The following is a 15,196-nucleotide window of genomic DNA, read 5'->3' as shown; positions in this document are numbered from 1 at the left end:
AGTCTTCACTTCCCAAATGCTTGATTTATAAATTTGGCTTCTTCACATAGTTGCCTTTTTAATTTCAAGATTTGGCATATTATCTTCAAAGTTGACTATTTTCTTTCTTTCTTTTTTAATACTTTTATTTTATTCATTTATTTTTATGCAGTGCTGAGGACAGAACCCAGAGCCTCACACATGCCAGATGAGCACTCTACCACTGAGCCACAACCCCAGCCCCACCCGAAGCTGACCGGTTTCAATTGTGAAAAGTATTCAATAAATGCAGAAATAAAAAGCAGCATTTTGAAATTAGTTAGGGTCAATTCAATTCTACTCTTTGGAATCAGCTTTGATAAAGCAATCTGTCACTCTTGTTGAATGAAAACAGGACATGGGAGATGCCTATCATTTGATTTTGAGAGGATAAGCAAGGTTTACTCATGATGCCTGGATCTGGGGTGGATTCCAATCTATCATTGCCCTGGCAATTACCACATAAAAGTTCAAAAAGAGCTGGGGTTTTGGATCAGCGGTAGAGCACTCGTCTGGCATGTGTGAGGCCCTGGGTTAGATCCTCAGTACCACATAAAAATAAATATATAAATAAAATAAAGGTATTGTGTCCAACTACACCTAAAAAATAAATATTTTTTTTTAAAAAAGTTCAAACATAACGTCAAATCCAAAACCATAGAGGAAAAAGTTCAGTTTCCAAGGGAATCAAAATAGCTTAACAATGTGAAACATTATCTAGAATATATCAGCATTAAACTACTGATGAAACAATACATTGAGGATTTACAGTAACACCCAGAAGTTCCTTCCAATGTACATACAAATAGAATCATGGACGCTTTTTATATTACCTGTTTTATGGCCTTATAGATTTCATGAACCAACTGAAATCTCCATTTCACATTCCATCCTTTATCTCTAGATAAAATCTATTCTTGTTTTCAAGGTAGATTTTTAAATGTCCGTATTTCTTATGTCTCATTCAAGGAAATCGTGCCTCAATTTTGGATGTTATCTCTTTTTATCTTGTATGTGAAACTCCAGCAGATTTAATAATATTGGTATTCATCACCTGTGAAACCCTCCACATGTCCTTCAAATCAATCAATTTGGAAGTCCCCATGTTTCCTGGGCCAATAAAATCACATGTGGGATTGGTAGATTTGATGCAGACCTGATTCTTCCTTGACACACTGGATTTCTAGTCGCCATTCAGATTGGGTTTAGAAGATGGGGAAGTAGAGACGTTTCTTGGCCTCAGCCTCTAACAGTAGAGATGTAGAAGAGAGAGCGAGATCACAAGGAGGCTGGCTGTTGACGGCAGGGCACTGCCACCTGTGTTGGGTGTAGCATTAGTTGAACTGGGAGCAGCAAATGCACTCTGTGAGGAGTTACTTGAAAGTGTCACAACAGCTGTTTGGTTTGAATAAATCTGCAATGGGTAGGAGCAGTGCCAGAAGCAGCAGCCCCAGCCCCAGCCCCAGCCTGGCCACCATCGCTCTGCCTGTGTCTGCTCCTTGCTCCTTAGATGTGCCATGTGTCTTGCTGGATGCTAGATGCGAGGAGATAGGATGGCTCCCGGAGGGTGCAGACAGGATCGGTCCTCCATTTTAACATGTGTGAAATGGGGGTAATATCCAGCTTACAGAGACGTAGTGAGAGTAGAAGGAGATGTTACCTGTGTGACGAGATTTTCGAATACATCAAAATTTAACTGCATATTGGAGAAATCCCATTGGTTTTGAGTCATTTTCAGATATTCAAACATAATTCTCATCTATTCCAGACAATTTAAAACCACAGTCTCAATGGTCCCTATCATGCTCATTTCCCGCTTTGGCTTGTGCCAATTGAATGGGGATAGTGTAGGGGGTCATTTCTTGGGCCGCTGCCTTTCCTTTCTCATCCCCCCTGCTTTGGAGCAGAGGCACTTCTCTCTTACCTGGCTGGTACTGCTGCTCTCTCAACTGATGCTTTTCCAGATCTGTTGTCTGTCACACTCTCTGAAAAGCAGCATACTTCCTGGTGACATTGGAGCCTCCCTCTTCGTAGTTCTCTGATAATGGAGACAGGTTCCAGCTTGACTTCTTCTGATCCCTTCCTGCAGTCCACTCCTCAGCTTCTTGCTTTGGGAGTGGGGCATCTGCAAGGTAGTTCAAATCCAGGCAGCTTCAACGATGTGCAATGGAGCAATGGAAACTCATTTACCTTTGCTGGTCAAGCTCCCTCCCTCCCTCTCTCTCCTTCCCTTGATCAGAGGACAGATGGCCACCCTGATGCATAAACAGATGTATAACAGGAGAAAGTAGGTATTCATCATACGAGCTCCTCCCACTGCAATGAGATAATCTGTTGGATTGCCCTCCTGGTTGCAGGAAGAGACACACATTCAAAGGAAAGGAGAGATTAGTGACTCACCATAGAGACACAATTCTCTATAATTCCTTCCTTGAATGAGGACCTGGATCTCCTTGTCTCCTGTTTATACAGGCCTCGAGGTGGCAGAGCCAGCTTGCATGCTTCTTGATGAGTCTAAAGAACAAATCTAGCCGTTCTTTTGGGGCAACTTTTTTTTTATAATAGGGGAGTGTTTCTTGTCTCTTTGACTCATTAGGTGCTAGTAGCCATTTCTCAACTCAAATGTAAGAAGCACAGCACATTACATGTTGGCCATCATCATTGTCACCTTGGATGTGAAAACTGGGCTTGGAAAACTCATATCCCTTCCCACAGGGGCCACAGTTATCAAGTGGCAGGTTTGATTTGAACTCTGACCTGTCTCCAAAGCACACCCCCTTCATCAGCTTGCTCCCCCTAACTACTGCTGGAGCCTGTCTGGTATTCTAAAGACCTAGCTTAGTTCACAGGCTGGTATCATGCTATAGTAAAGATTTATTAGGTGGCAAGATCTATGTTTTATCATCCAACATAAATTTTTATTATTCCATTTAGTTAAAACTTCATAAAGTATTTATCTGAAAGTGGGACTAGTCTTACTCTTGTAGTGATCTGTTAGGGTGATTTTGTACCTGTGGTTCTTGTGAGAAGAATGAGGATTTGTGTGGTCTTTTGGACCTAAAATATATTTGAAGCAAGAGTTTGGAATCACTGATCTTGAGCATCAATTTCTGTTGTTGCTGGTCAGTAGGATTGAATGTTTGGTTGTCCATCTTTTTCCCAAGAAAAATCACAAGGAAGCCCACACTTCATCAGAGGGACCCAGTTCATTTTGAAAGCCACCTCTCTTGAACTTTATAGTAGGTTTCCAGTCACTCATATCATCAGCGTTCAAATGAAGTGGGAACCAAAGTCTGAGCAGAATCTACACCAGCCAGCTTCACATGGTTACATCCAGAGGCATAAAAATAATATTCCCCTTCACTCGGCTGAGTGAATATTCTCTTAAGTCAAGTTGCAAAACCATTCTATAATGTTTTATAATGGGCAAGTTTATAATACCAGAATAAAATTAATATAAAATTGCAGCCAGTCCGTCAGAAATGAAAAACCTCCAAAAGAAAATAGGGTGCCATCAGTATCCTATTTGGGGGGAAAAATTGATATTCCTCATGCTAGTAGTCTGAGTGAGGAAGTCAGAACTGGGGACTCAATTTCCCATCATTAGAGAGTAACCTAGAGGGGAAAAAAAAATACCAGCTCGGAATCACACTCACCAAAAACACGTCTGAATTAAGGAAATCTTTGTTTAAAGATACACTCTCTCATGTGATCTAGGTGATACTTCCCGAGCCCCATCTCACCCCTCCTGCCTTAGTGCCCTTTCCTGAGTCACCTGACAGCAACTTCAAACTTCCTCAATCCCATTCTCAGCAGAGGCCTGTGACAGAGAGAGGAGGACAGTGGCAGGGGCAGAGATCTGAGGAGATGCACAGGGAAGAGGAAGCGAGAAGGGAAACTGATGTTGGAGGGCTCTGACACAGGGCATGCAGCCAGAGAAGGACAGCAGACTTTCCAGGCAGCTGATGCTCACTCCACTTCTCCTGGTTGGTGGAGGAGGAGAACCAGCAAGGTCATAAGATTTTTTTCCTAGAATATTTAGGAGACAGCTATTTGGAAATACATTTGTGTTCAGGATAGATATTCTACCTGACTTTTAAATTAAGAGATTCTGTTTGCTCTGTTTATATTCCAATAACAATGTGGATTTCCATAATGTTGGTACAATATCGAACATCCTTCTGACAGTGAGCAGTTCTTAGCTGTCTTCCTCACATTGGAGTCATTTGAAAATGACAATGAATTAGTTAATATCCACAAATGACTTTAGATTGGGTTGAAGTTGAGTCTGAAATTACCTTCATATTTTATCACGAAGATGCGTTATGTATGTGTTATAGGCAAGTAACCCATATCCCCTGGCAGCCTGAAGTGCTGATGAGGTGCTGTTTCTTCTCTTTAATGTTTTATTTTGTGCCAGGGATGGAACCCAGGGGTTTTCAACCAATGAGCCAAATCCCAGCCCATTTTTTTAATTTTGAGACTGGGTCTCGCTAAGTTGCTTATGACCTTGCTAAATTGCTGAGGACCTTGATAAGCTGCTGAGGCTGGCTTTGAATTTGTGATCCTCCTGCCTCAGCCTCCCAAGCCACTGGGATTAGAGGCATGTGCCACTGTGCCCAGCTTCTTTCTTCCTGTTTTGAAATGGAGTCTTGCTGTATTGTCCAGGCTGGCCTCAAACTCCCATCCTCTTGCCTCAGCCTCCTGAGGAATAGCTGAGATTACAGGCACATGCCCCATTTAAAAAAATTCTTTCTTGTTCTCTTTTCTCTTTTCCAATCTGGGAATGGAACCCAAAGCCTCATGCATGCTAGGCAAACACTTTATTGAGCCAACTTCACCCACCCATCCACCCATCCCTGGCTCCATTTTGCTATTTCAACTCTCCTCCTCCTCCTCCTCCTCTTCCTCCTCCTCCTCCTCTTCCTCCTCCTCCTCTTCCTCCTCCTCCTCCTCCTCCTCCTCTTCTTCTTCTTCTTCTTCTCCTTCTTCTCCTTCTTCTCTCTCTCTTTTACTATTTTAACACATCTTTAATATGTATAGTTCAATGATATTAAGTTCATTTATAAGTGGGTATGGTTATATACCAACAAAATTATGTTTCTATACACTGCGCTGTGTTCCCAGCCCTGGTTTACTACCAGTTCTTAAGGTATGCATATAATCCTTTTTATATGGTTCACAGCCATTCCATTTTGTTACAGAAAACATTATCGTAATGTCTAATATCTATTTATTTAACAAACCAAGTTGACATTAAGGAACTTGACCTTCTAATTTGACACTAAAATGCTCAGGGTTTTCAATGTATGTTAGTCTTTTGGGAACTTAAGATTTTTTCCTTTTTTATTAATATTTTATTTGTTTTAATTAGACATGAAACTAAAATGCATTTATGCATTTTGATATATTATACATAGATGAGATATAATTTCTCATTGTTCTGAGTATATATGTAGAATGAAATAGACATTTTGCTATTTTCAACACAAAACTCGGCGTTGCTATCTCCTTACATTTACAATCCTACAGTCTCTGAACATCTCTGTAACAAGGGAACCATACTTCCTAGGAATGGCAGAGTCATAATATTTGTGGACCAGAAGCTACTGTAATGGATGCTACTTCAAAACTCATTTCCAAGGGGCCTAAACTTCTCCATTTTTCAGTCAAAACACAAAGACCCAACATCAGTCTCCCATACTCCAGAACAGAAGAGGGAAAAAGGAACTTCAGAATAAGGAACTTAAAGCTAAATGAATGAGAAGAATATCAATTTACCAGAATAATTAAAAATTATGACAATAAATTTGTGGCAATCCAAAGAAAATGCAAAAAAAAATTCTCAGCACATTTGAAAACTTTTGATAAGTTATGAAAGAACTTATCTTCATATATTATGAATATACTCAGTAATTTAGGGTTGTATAAAAATTACATTTGTTGTGTTACGTCAACACGATGGAATATTACTCAGCAATAAAATATTTTTATACCATCAAGTCATGAAAAGATTTGAAGAAAACTTTAGTTCATATTACTAAGTGAAAGAAACCAGACTGTTTGATGACAAACTGTCTGGTTCCAACTATATTATAGTGGCACCCCCTCCTCCACAGAAAATCTTAACTAAGCTTCTCCAGAAATCTTCACCATAATTGATTTTAGGACTATCAGCAAAAGAGTCTCTACAAAAGAGTTCAATATAGGTAAACTTTCTATTTTCCTGTTGCTCTATTTTATTTGGCCACTGGTCTGGAAGAAATTAGCACTCCAGGTGCCCCTTTAGTAGTTTTTCACAAACATTTATCAAGTATAGTAGTTTGTAGAGGTGTGTTTGCAAATGCAAAATGTGATAATAAAAAATACAAATCCTTTAACAAGACCTTTGGCCTCGAGCTGGAGCTTCACAGAGGTGTCTACATTTCTAAGATAAGAGGTTACTAATTGGGAAGTTACTAATTGGGCTCCCTGGTAACAGCTGGCAGAGGGAGAAGAGAAAGGGGAGAAGAAGCTCTCCCCTTTTCAGAAGCTGTCCTTGAAGGGTTAACTTGCCCAGAACAGTGAAAGAAAAAGCTGCTTTTATGTGAACTTCTGCAGGCTGTGAGCTTCTGAGCAGCCTCCCCTTACATGCTGGGTATAAAGTTCTGAGACTACCTGAACTCAGGGTTCAGGGGATTTATTGACTACAGTAAAAGCTGTGCCCTCTGAATGTGGTTACAGCCACTGTTTCCTGCTTCATCTGTCCCCTACAACAATGTGACACTCTAGAAATGGCAAAACCATGGAGACAATAAAAAGATCAGCAGTTGCCAGAGGTAGTAAGGAGAAAGGGATCAATAGGTGGAACATTGGGAATTTTTAGGGCAGTAGAACTATTCTATATGATGCTATAATGGTAGATATGTGTCATACATTTATCTAAAGCCTTAGAATATATACCACCAAGAGTGTCAAATGTAAAATATGGACTTTGGAGAGTTGCATGCAGTAGTCCATACCTATAATCCCAACTACTCAGGAGGCTGAGGCAGGCAGGTCATTAGTTCAAGACCAGCCTAGACAATTTAACAATAAATAAATACATAAAAAGGACTTTGAGGAACAATGACACATTACTGTAGGCTCATCAGATGTACTATTCTAATGGGAAATGTCAATATGTATGACTGAAGGCAGGGAGCATATGGAAAAAATATTTGTACCTACTGCTCGATTTTGCTTTGACTCTAAAATAGTATATTTTAACAAATCTAAGGAAGAAATGAAGAAATAAGAAATAAATATATTTTTGGACTAAATCAATTGTATTTGTTAAAAGTGATACTGTAATGTCACTCTCAGTGGCTTTTAAAATGGTCATTTTTTTCTCTCCTGTTCCTAACAGCATATGACTGCATTCCAATGTTTGTATTCAATGCTAAACAAAATTATATTGGACACTGGTTTGGAATTTCTGAATATACATTCTAATTTTTGGAGTTAGTTTTCACAAATGACATTTTTTTAAAAGGTGACTGGGGATGTAGCTTGGTGGTAGAGTGCTTGCCTAGCATGTGTAAGGCCCTGGGTTCAAATGGACAAAAAAAATTAAGAAAGGAGTAATTGCTCCTTCTGCTCTGCCTTAAGGGAGGGCAGGATAAGTCAGAAGCAGCCAAAGTTCTGGAAAAAATAGAAGTTTGATTCTGGACTTGTATACACTTGGTCTGTAAAATAATACTTCTCTCATCGTCCTGGATTATGACTACTATATAGTTAATTGGGCTCCTTACAGACCACCTTAGTATTTGTTATTTTTGCTGTGACTCATCCTAGCTCCGTGATTATTTGTTTTTGCATGAATCCCATTGACCTGAGGATGAAATCCTATCATCTGCACCTCTGTTCTCTGCTCTCCAGGCATGATCAAAGGGATTCCCACAGAAAAAGACAGCTGGCTTGCCTATGTGATCACCATCTTGATGCTACACTTAAAAGATAAAAAATCAGTGCATGTGCTTGCCTCATGAAACATTCTCACACTTGTTAGAATTCTACCATCTGCTACATACACCATATCACCTTCCATTTTACAGATGGGAAAACATTCACATGTGATTTGTCCCATATGCAAGACAGTAAATACTGAAGTTAGAAAACAAAACTTCAGAATTAGCATTGTTATCTAAAGAGGAGGCAAAAATGGAGACACAGGTACATCATAAAGTACAACTGAGAGTTGTACTTTGCCTTCTATTTTAAGGAGCAGCAGTTTAACTGCGCAGGTTGAGGCTGGCAAGTCTATTCTCACTGCCTGCAGGATAAGTTATCCCTGCCCTTCCTAGCCTGTCCTTGCAGGTTCTTCCAGAACCTCTGGTATAATTAATGTCAAATTTTTTTAAAAAAACTGCAAGCTTCTCACATACAAAAGCAATAACAATCAACCTCCATCCCAATTTGAATGCTGAATCTCTATCTTTGTCCACATGTTGCTCTTTCTTGCAGGGAGAATGGTTGTTGAGAGCCACAGCCAAAGGGGCCCCAGCAAACTTCCAGCTGCCGGCTGATGATTGGCTCACAGCGGCCCCAGCAACTTCTAGCTGATTGGCTCCTCTGCGATGATGCTCATTGGGCTGTTTCTCTGCCCTTTCAGACTACGGAGCTGCTCATTGGGGACTTTTTTGGCTCCACCCATGCAACCCAGCCAACTGGCCTCAAGAGCAGGAGGAGTGGGGGAGGGTGAGAGGCTTGTGAAAAGCCCGTGGTGGCAGTTGGGCTCTGAGGGTTTTTTCCTGAGGAGCTGTTTTGCTTGGCTTGTGTGGTTCTAAAAATAAAGTTCGTTTCTTTTGACAAGTGGCTCCTGAATTGTGCCCAGCCAGACTGCGGCAAATGGTTATCTATGTTTTTGCCTGTGGTTCTTTGCTCATTTGCTGGGATGCAGCTGGGGGTTACTTCAGCCTGTTTCAGATGCCTCCCTCTGCTTTAGGAGCAAAGCCACCTTCACAATAGTAACTGACTAACTGCCGGCCAGTGAGCAGTTGAGAGTAAATAAGCGTATTTGACTATTTATATTCCAATTGCAAAATTCAAAATTTGCCTTCAAATATTTCCTAAATTCTACTCAGAATACTGAGGCAGGAGGATTACAAGTTCAAAGTTAGCCTGGGCAATTTAGCTAGACCCTAAGCAACTTAGAGAGACTGACTTGAAATTTAAAAATACAAAGGGCTGCAGATGTGGCCCAGTGGTTAAGTGCCCCTGGATTCAATCTCTGGTACAAAAAAAAAATCGTAAATTCTTGGCTCTCATTGTCTATGACAGATAATAAATGACTATTATTGTTTTAAACCCACTAAGTTTGGAAGAGATTTGTTATACAGCAAGAGATAACAAATACCCAGACTTAATATCAACCAAAATCTTTTCAATCCACAGGCACAACATCTTTTCCCATGAAATATCTGTTGGAATATGCTCTTTCTAAATTCAGAAAATGTTCTCTGGAAGTTAATAAGGAACTGATCTGATAAACTGATAGACGCTATTGTTACTGCAATATGTTAACCATATATCTTCTTTCTACTAAAACATTTGTATTCTTAAAAACTCTTCAAGCTAAAAGACAATAGGTGCTTACCTACATAAATTACTGGGCCAGACTTCTGTAAGAGGCATGGGTGGGCAAAAAAGGGACTCTTGCTTTAAGACCTTCTGAACTAATAAGGGAGACAAGAGGCATAACATCCTGATGATGTTATAACCTCACATCTTAGCAAAAAGCAATATGAATTACTTCTGGGAGAAGATAAGAGAAAACAGCCTTTGAAATTATAAGAAGCAATAACAGAATTCCAAAAGAAGGAAATGGTGGAAACTAAAGTCTATGACTCATGAAGCTCTGTTTGAGGAGGTGGCCTTCTGCAGTCCTATATGAACAATAATAGTAAGTACCCACTTGTTGAGAGTTTATCATGCCAGGCACATATACATGATATAGTTGAATCTCCATAGCATTATCTGTACTGGAATTGCTAATATCTCCTTTTTACAGATGAAGAAACAAATGTTCTCTAAGAAGCTTGCCCAGTATCATCCAGGTAGCATATAGAGAAGTCAGGGGCTATACTCAGATCTTCAGATATCAAAACCAATGCTCTTTCTACTACACCACAATGAAAAGAAACAACTTTCCCAAGACTCAGAACATACACATGCATGATCCTTGCATCTTCCAGGGCCAATTATATTACCAATCTTTCCTTCAAAAAAAAATGCCATTAGGATGTGTTGACAGCTTAGTTTTTATCTTAAAGGAGCCAGTATGTCTTTAGACAAATCAATTCCAGGAGGAGAGTTTTTAAAAAATGTTGCGGTAACTCAATGGCATCTAAAAATGTCCAAGGGAGACAAAAAAGTTGTCACAGGAGGCCCAGGGGCTTCTGTGGTGAAAACACATTTTCCTTCTTGCTCATGTCTAAACCTTGTGTGTTCTCACTCCAATGTTCAGGGCCTGACTGAGTCAACCTCTATGAATTCAAGCACCACACTCATTTTTATCTGGCCCCTTAACTTTTCAACATTTGGCTCTACAATCTGTCAATTGAACCCCAGTCTTTTGGGTGAAAAATGAGTAGTATTATTTTCTTTTTTCTCCTACCTTTTTTGTCAGTACTTTTAAAAGTATAATTTACCTCACCCAGCTCTTAAGGAGATAGCTCAACGACAAATCACAAGTACATCCATCTGCATGACCCTGTCCAGATGAAGAAGACGTAGTAGAACTTACCACTCTCATGCCCTTCTCATCAGCAACACCCAGCAGCACTACAAGGCACAATGACCAGAATTCTGACTTTTATTAACATAGATTGTGTTACCTATTCCTCAAAGACGTGGTCATGGATTGATGCAGCATGTACCCTTCTGGGCCGGGCTTCTTCTGTTAATTGTTTTTGCATCCACACTTGTATGTATCAGCAATTTTTGTTTTATTACTGAGTTCCATTCTGTTGTACTGAAAGACACTTTATACAAAATAGCTCTGAGAAATTACTTAGATATACTTAGATATACTGGGCATAGTGGCACACACCTATAACTGCAGCTGCTCTGGAGACTGGGGCAGGAGGATTGCAAGTTCAAGGCCAGCCTGGGCAACTTAGCAAGACCCTGTCTCAAAATAAAATTAAAAGGAATAGGGTTATAGGTCAGTGGTAGAGCACATGTTTAGCAAGTGCAAGATCCTGAATTCAATCCCCTGCATCACACGTGCTAGCACATGCACGCATGCGCATGCACACACACACACACACACACACACACACACACACACACACTTAGTCAGAATTTGAACTCATCCTTTATATTTTTTGCATCATGTCAAAAATTTGCATACCAAACCTCTGACATAGAGACATGGCTTTCCTTATTATTTATAACTGTTTTTATCTGGTCCTCTTGTTCCTGCTTTCATTGAAAACAGAAGAAAAACACAGAGGTTGAAAATAACTCAATGTCTTTTCACGTAAAACGGTGGGTATTCACCTAAATGGTTCTGGAATAAATATTAATTCCATTCACAGTTCCAACCCCAATTAGGGCCACTTGGCTCTTCTAAGGTGTTCCTCATTCAAAAATGGTAGAAGGTAGAGTTTCAGACAAAAGTTCCCTCCAGGCTTTTGCTGGTCTCCAGTGAATGAGTGGCTGCCCACTGAGAAAGTCTGGTTCCTCCTCATCTCTTGTGTATCATGATACCACTCTCCGTGGTACTTGGCAGTCCCTGCCAGAGCCTCCTGTGGGAGATCCCTGCACTCTGCCCTCTTCCCATTTCAACTCCAGGCTATCCACTCAACCAGTCCATGGGTCCCAGGAACTCTCTGCTGCCTGTGTACCAGACTGAAGGATGGGGGTCCTCAGTAGGGTTGCCTTCTGGCCCACCCTCTTAGTCATATTCCTCAGACACTCTTAAAACTTCACTGGTGCCGCCCCATGTTCAGAGCCATGTCAAATGCATGGCCTCCCTATGTGGCTTGGGATTCTCCTGTGAAACACCTAGGAGGCCATGACTAAGCCACGCAGCAGGAATTCCAACTTTTCTGAGTGTTCCTATTGCCCCTTCCCTGGCTTTGCTGGGAAGGGTCAGCCCTGAGGGAGTCAAATCATTCCCCTCTGACTCTATGTCCTGCTCTTTCACCTCTCTGTGTCCCATGTGACAAAAGTCATATTATCTAGCCTTTAAACAAAGTAGTTCACCCCGCTAAGTTTCTTAAGTTTGACTACACATGAGAATCACCTGGGAAACATTTATTCTTTAAACAGTGGTACTTGAACTTGATTTCAGACTTAATAATACAATCAGTCTCTAAAAGTAAGTCTTAGGCTTTAATACTTTTTTAAACCTTCCCACATGATTTGACATGCATCCAGGATCGGAACCCATTGCATGTAATCAACAAAACTTTTTCTCCCCTGTGGTGCCAGGGATTGAACCCAGGTCCTTGAGTATGCTAGGCAAGCACTCTGGCCCTATATCCCCAGGCCTAACTAAACTGTATGATTTGAGTCAGCCAGGCTTGACCCTTAATAAGTAAAGGGAAATTTGGGGATTTAGAATATTTTACTCTGATGATAAGGCAATGTAGTGCTAAAGACACATGATTGAATAACAAATAAATTGTCCTCATTTGTGAAGACAGGGATGGGGTGTATCTTTCCCAATTCTAATATCTCTGACTGTTCTCCTTTTAGCTAGATTTTCCCATAAATACTAGATATTTATCATATAGCTGAGAAACTGAGAAAGGCAAAAGGGATAGGTGTTTCATTGGTAGCAGATGGAGCGAGGTAGGGAATAAAAATTCAGTGTGAAAGTTCAGGCTGGTTGAGTCAGGAGATAAAGAAACTAAGCCTCGATCTATCCCTTAGGAAGGGGACATAGACTGTCTCTTTATGGAGTGTTCCTAAGGAGAGGAAATGTCCTTAATGTAGAGAAAAGAGCAAGGAACCACTTCTGAAGAAGAAAAGTAAAGTTCTCTCTCATCCTTGCCTAGGACACTAGGGAAATGAGTGTTAAACATGATCCATGGCACTGAGAACACAAACTTAGAAGCAGAAACTTTATAGTTGGGCACCTTCAAACTCAACACCCCCCAGAGAGAATGGATAAAGGTAAGAAATAGAACTACAGTTACTTTAATCTCATGATGTTTTGAAGAGGAAGTTTAGCTAATCCATGAAGACTCCTCCCCCAAAAGTTAACCACAGAGACTGAGAATTTGAGTCATCATAAATCAAAATAACCTTTGAAAAACAAACTCAGAGTGCAAAGCCATAATTATCTTAAGTTGCTTTCTTGCCAGCAAGCAGTTTTTGACCAAAGAAACTTGAGATACTAAACAATATCACCAAATTGTCAATTAAATATTTCTACCTAAGTAAATTATTTTAAAAATGTCAATAAGAAATAAAGTAATTAAAACTTTCAGGACACTTATCTTTAATTTTTAATTTCAGAAATGTGGGGAGGAGAATCATAGCAATAACTTTAAAAAGGCATAAAAAGGGCTGAGATGTAGCTGAGCAGCAGAGCGCCCGCCTAGCATGCAAAGCCCTGCAGAGCAAAAAGCAAAACAAACAAATGAAAAGACCCAGAAATAGTATAAAAATAAATATTCCTGTATTTTTAATTAGCCAGTCAAAAACACTTGTTATTTCTTCTTTTATGTTATTGTTCCTACTGAAGTCGTGGCTATATTTCTTTTTGCGTTTGTTCTATTTTGATTTTTTTTTCTTTTCTCACCTCTTGCTATAGGGTTGGAGATCAGACCCAGGTCCTCATACATGCTAGACAAATGGTCTGTCACCTAGCTACATCCCCAGGCTCTTGTTTGCTTTCTTTTAACAAGAGGATGCTGCTTGATTAAAATGGCCAAACAGGGCTACACGCAGCTCACGTGTGAGGCTTTAGGTTGATCCCTAGAACCAGGAATCTGAAAATCTCATGGATTTCACAGGCAGGAATATGCCCAGCCTCCTAGGGGCTGGGATACCATTAGGAAGCTGGCAGAATTGTCTTTCTAGCTGTCTTGGACTCTGCTCGGATTTTCTCTCTATTGCTCTCTTTTTCTTTCTATAGTATATAGTTCAGTATACTTCCCCTTACTAACCAGTTACCATCCCCAGCCCAACTCTGTTCAAGATGAAGAGGGCCCATCAGCTGTAAGCTTCGCCAAGTCAGAACTTGGTCCCAATTCAACATTATCGGATGGAATATAACTGGCTTGCTAGGATCAAAAGGCAAATCTGGTCCACTCAAACTTGGGGGTAGGGGAAGGGGTGCTGTGCGTCACTCAGTCTGTCACTAACTTTAGCAAGGATAAGACCTCCTGAAATGATAGCATGGGCACATGAAAAGGGCAATAGGAAGGAGTGACAGAGGTGACAGAGGAAGAATTGTCAACCTCCAACTAGGGTTTACAGGTTTTGATCTCCAGGAAATTTTAGCTGGAATAGGAGGTGAAAAAAATGACTATAGCTTTTTCAATAGGTCCTTCCTTTTTTATCCTTTGAAGAGCATTACATGCTGGCTTTCACAAAATAGGCATTAAGCAATATGTACCAAATGAATAAACAAAAGCTGAACTGGAATAGATTTCTGGTAAATGATATCCAATAAGAACATGCTGGTTTTTTCATTGAGATTGTTTTCTGGACCTGTGTCAAAGTTCTGTAGCTCTCCTCCTTTTGGCCTAATTAGTGATCTAGAAGAAAATATACTGTTCAAAATATACCAAAACAGTATTCTGAAACTCTTCACCAGCTAGGTCTACTTTTTAGGATTTAGTAAACAGGAGCCTTGAACTAGACAGGGACAAAACTGAATGAGGTGAGGTGACAGCATTATCCCACACCCAGCCAATTCTTGCAGCAACCAAGTCACTACAGGTACCAGTTTCTGTTGTGAAAAATAGAGATACTTGCATAATGTAATATTCATCCATTCATAATGTTTTAAGCCTTGGAAAGGTAATTTTCTATAGTCAGGATTTACATGGCTATGGTGCTGAAGTCTATTGCTTGAACATTTAACAAATTTACTTAGTGCTTGCTTTGTGCCCAGCCCCCTGCCTCACATTAGACACATAATTACTATGGTATAAGCATGTCTCACAACCTAGCATAAACTCTGGATTCTATTTTT

At 40.1% G+C, this 15,196-nt stretch overlaps 1 pseudogene; it reads right to left on the bottom strand.

Moving 5' to 3' along the window:
• Positions 1-1,264: 1,264 nt before the first annotated feature.
• LOC101966194 (signal transducer CD24 pseudogene) lies at positions 1,265-13,838 on the bottom strand (annotated as a pseudogene).
• Positions 13,839-15,196: the final 1,358 nt, after the last annotated feature.

This window comes from Ictidomys tridecemlineatus, chromosome 8 (assembly GCF_052094955.1).
Source record: "Ictidomys tridecemlineatus isolate mIctTri1 chromosome 8, mIctTri1.hap1, whole genome shotgun sequence".
Taxonomy (NCBI): domain Eukaryota; kingdom Metazoa; phylum Chordata; class Mammalia; order Rodentia; family Sciuridae; genus Ictidomys; species Ictidomys tridecemlineatus.
The sequence above is the reverse complement of the archived record's forward strand: the minus strand, read 5'-3'. Positions and strand labels throughout refer to the sequence as shown.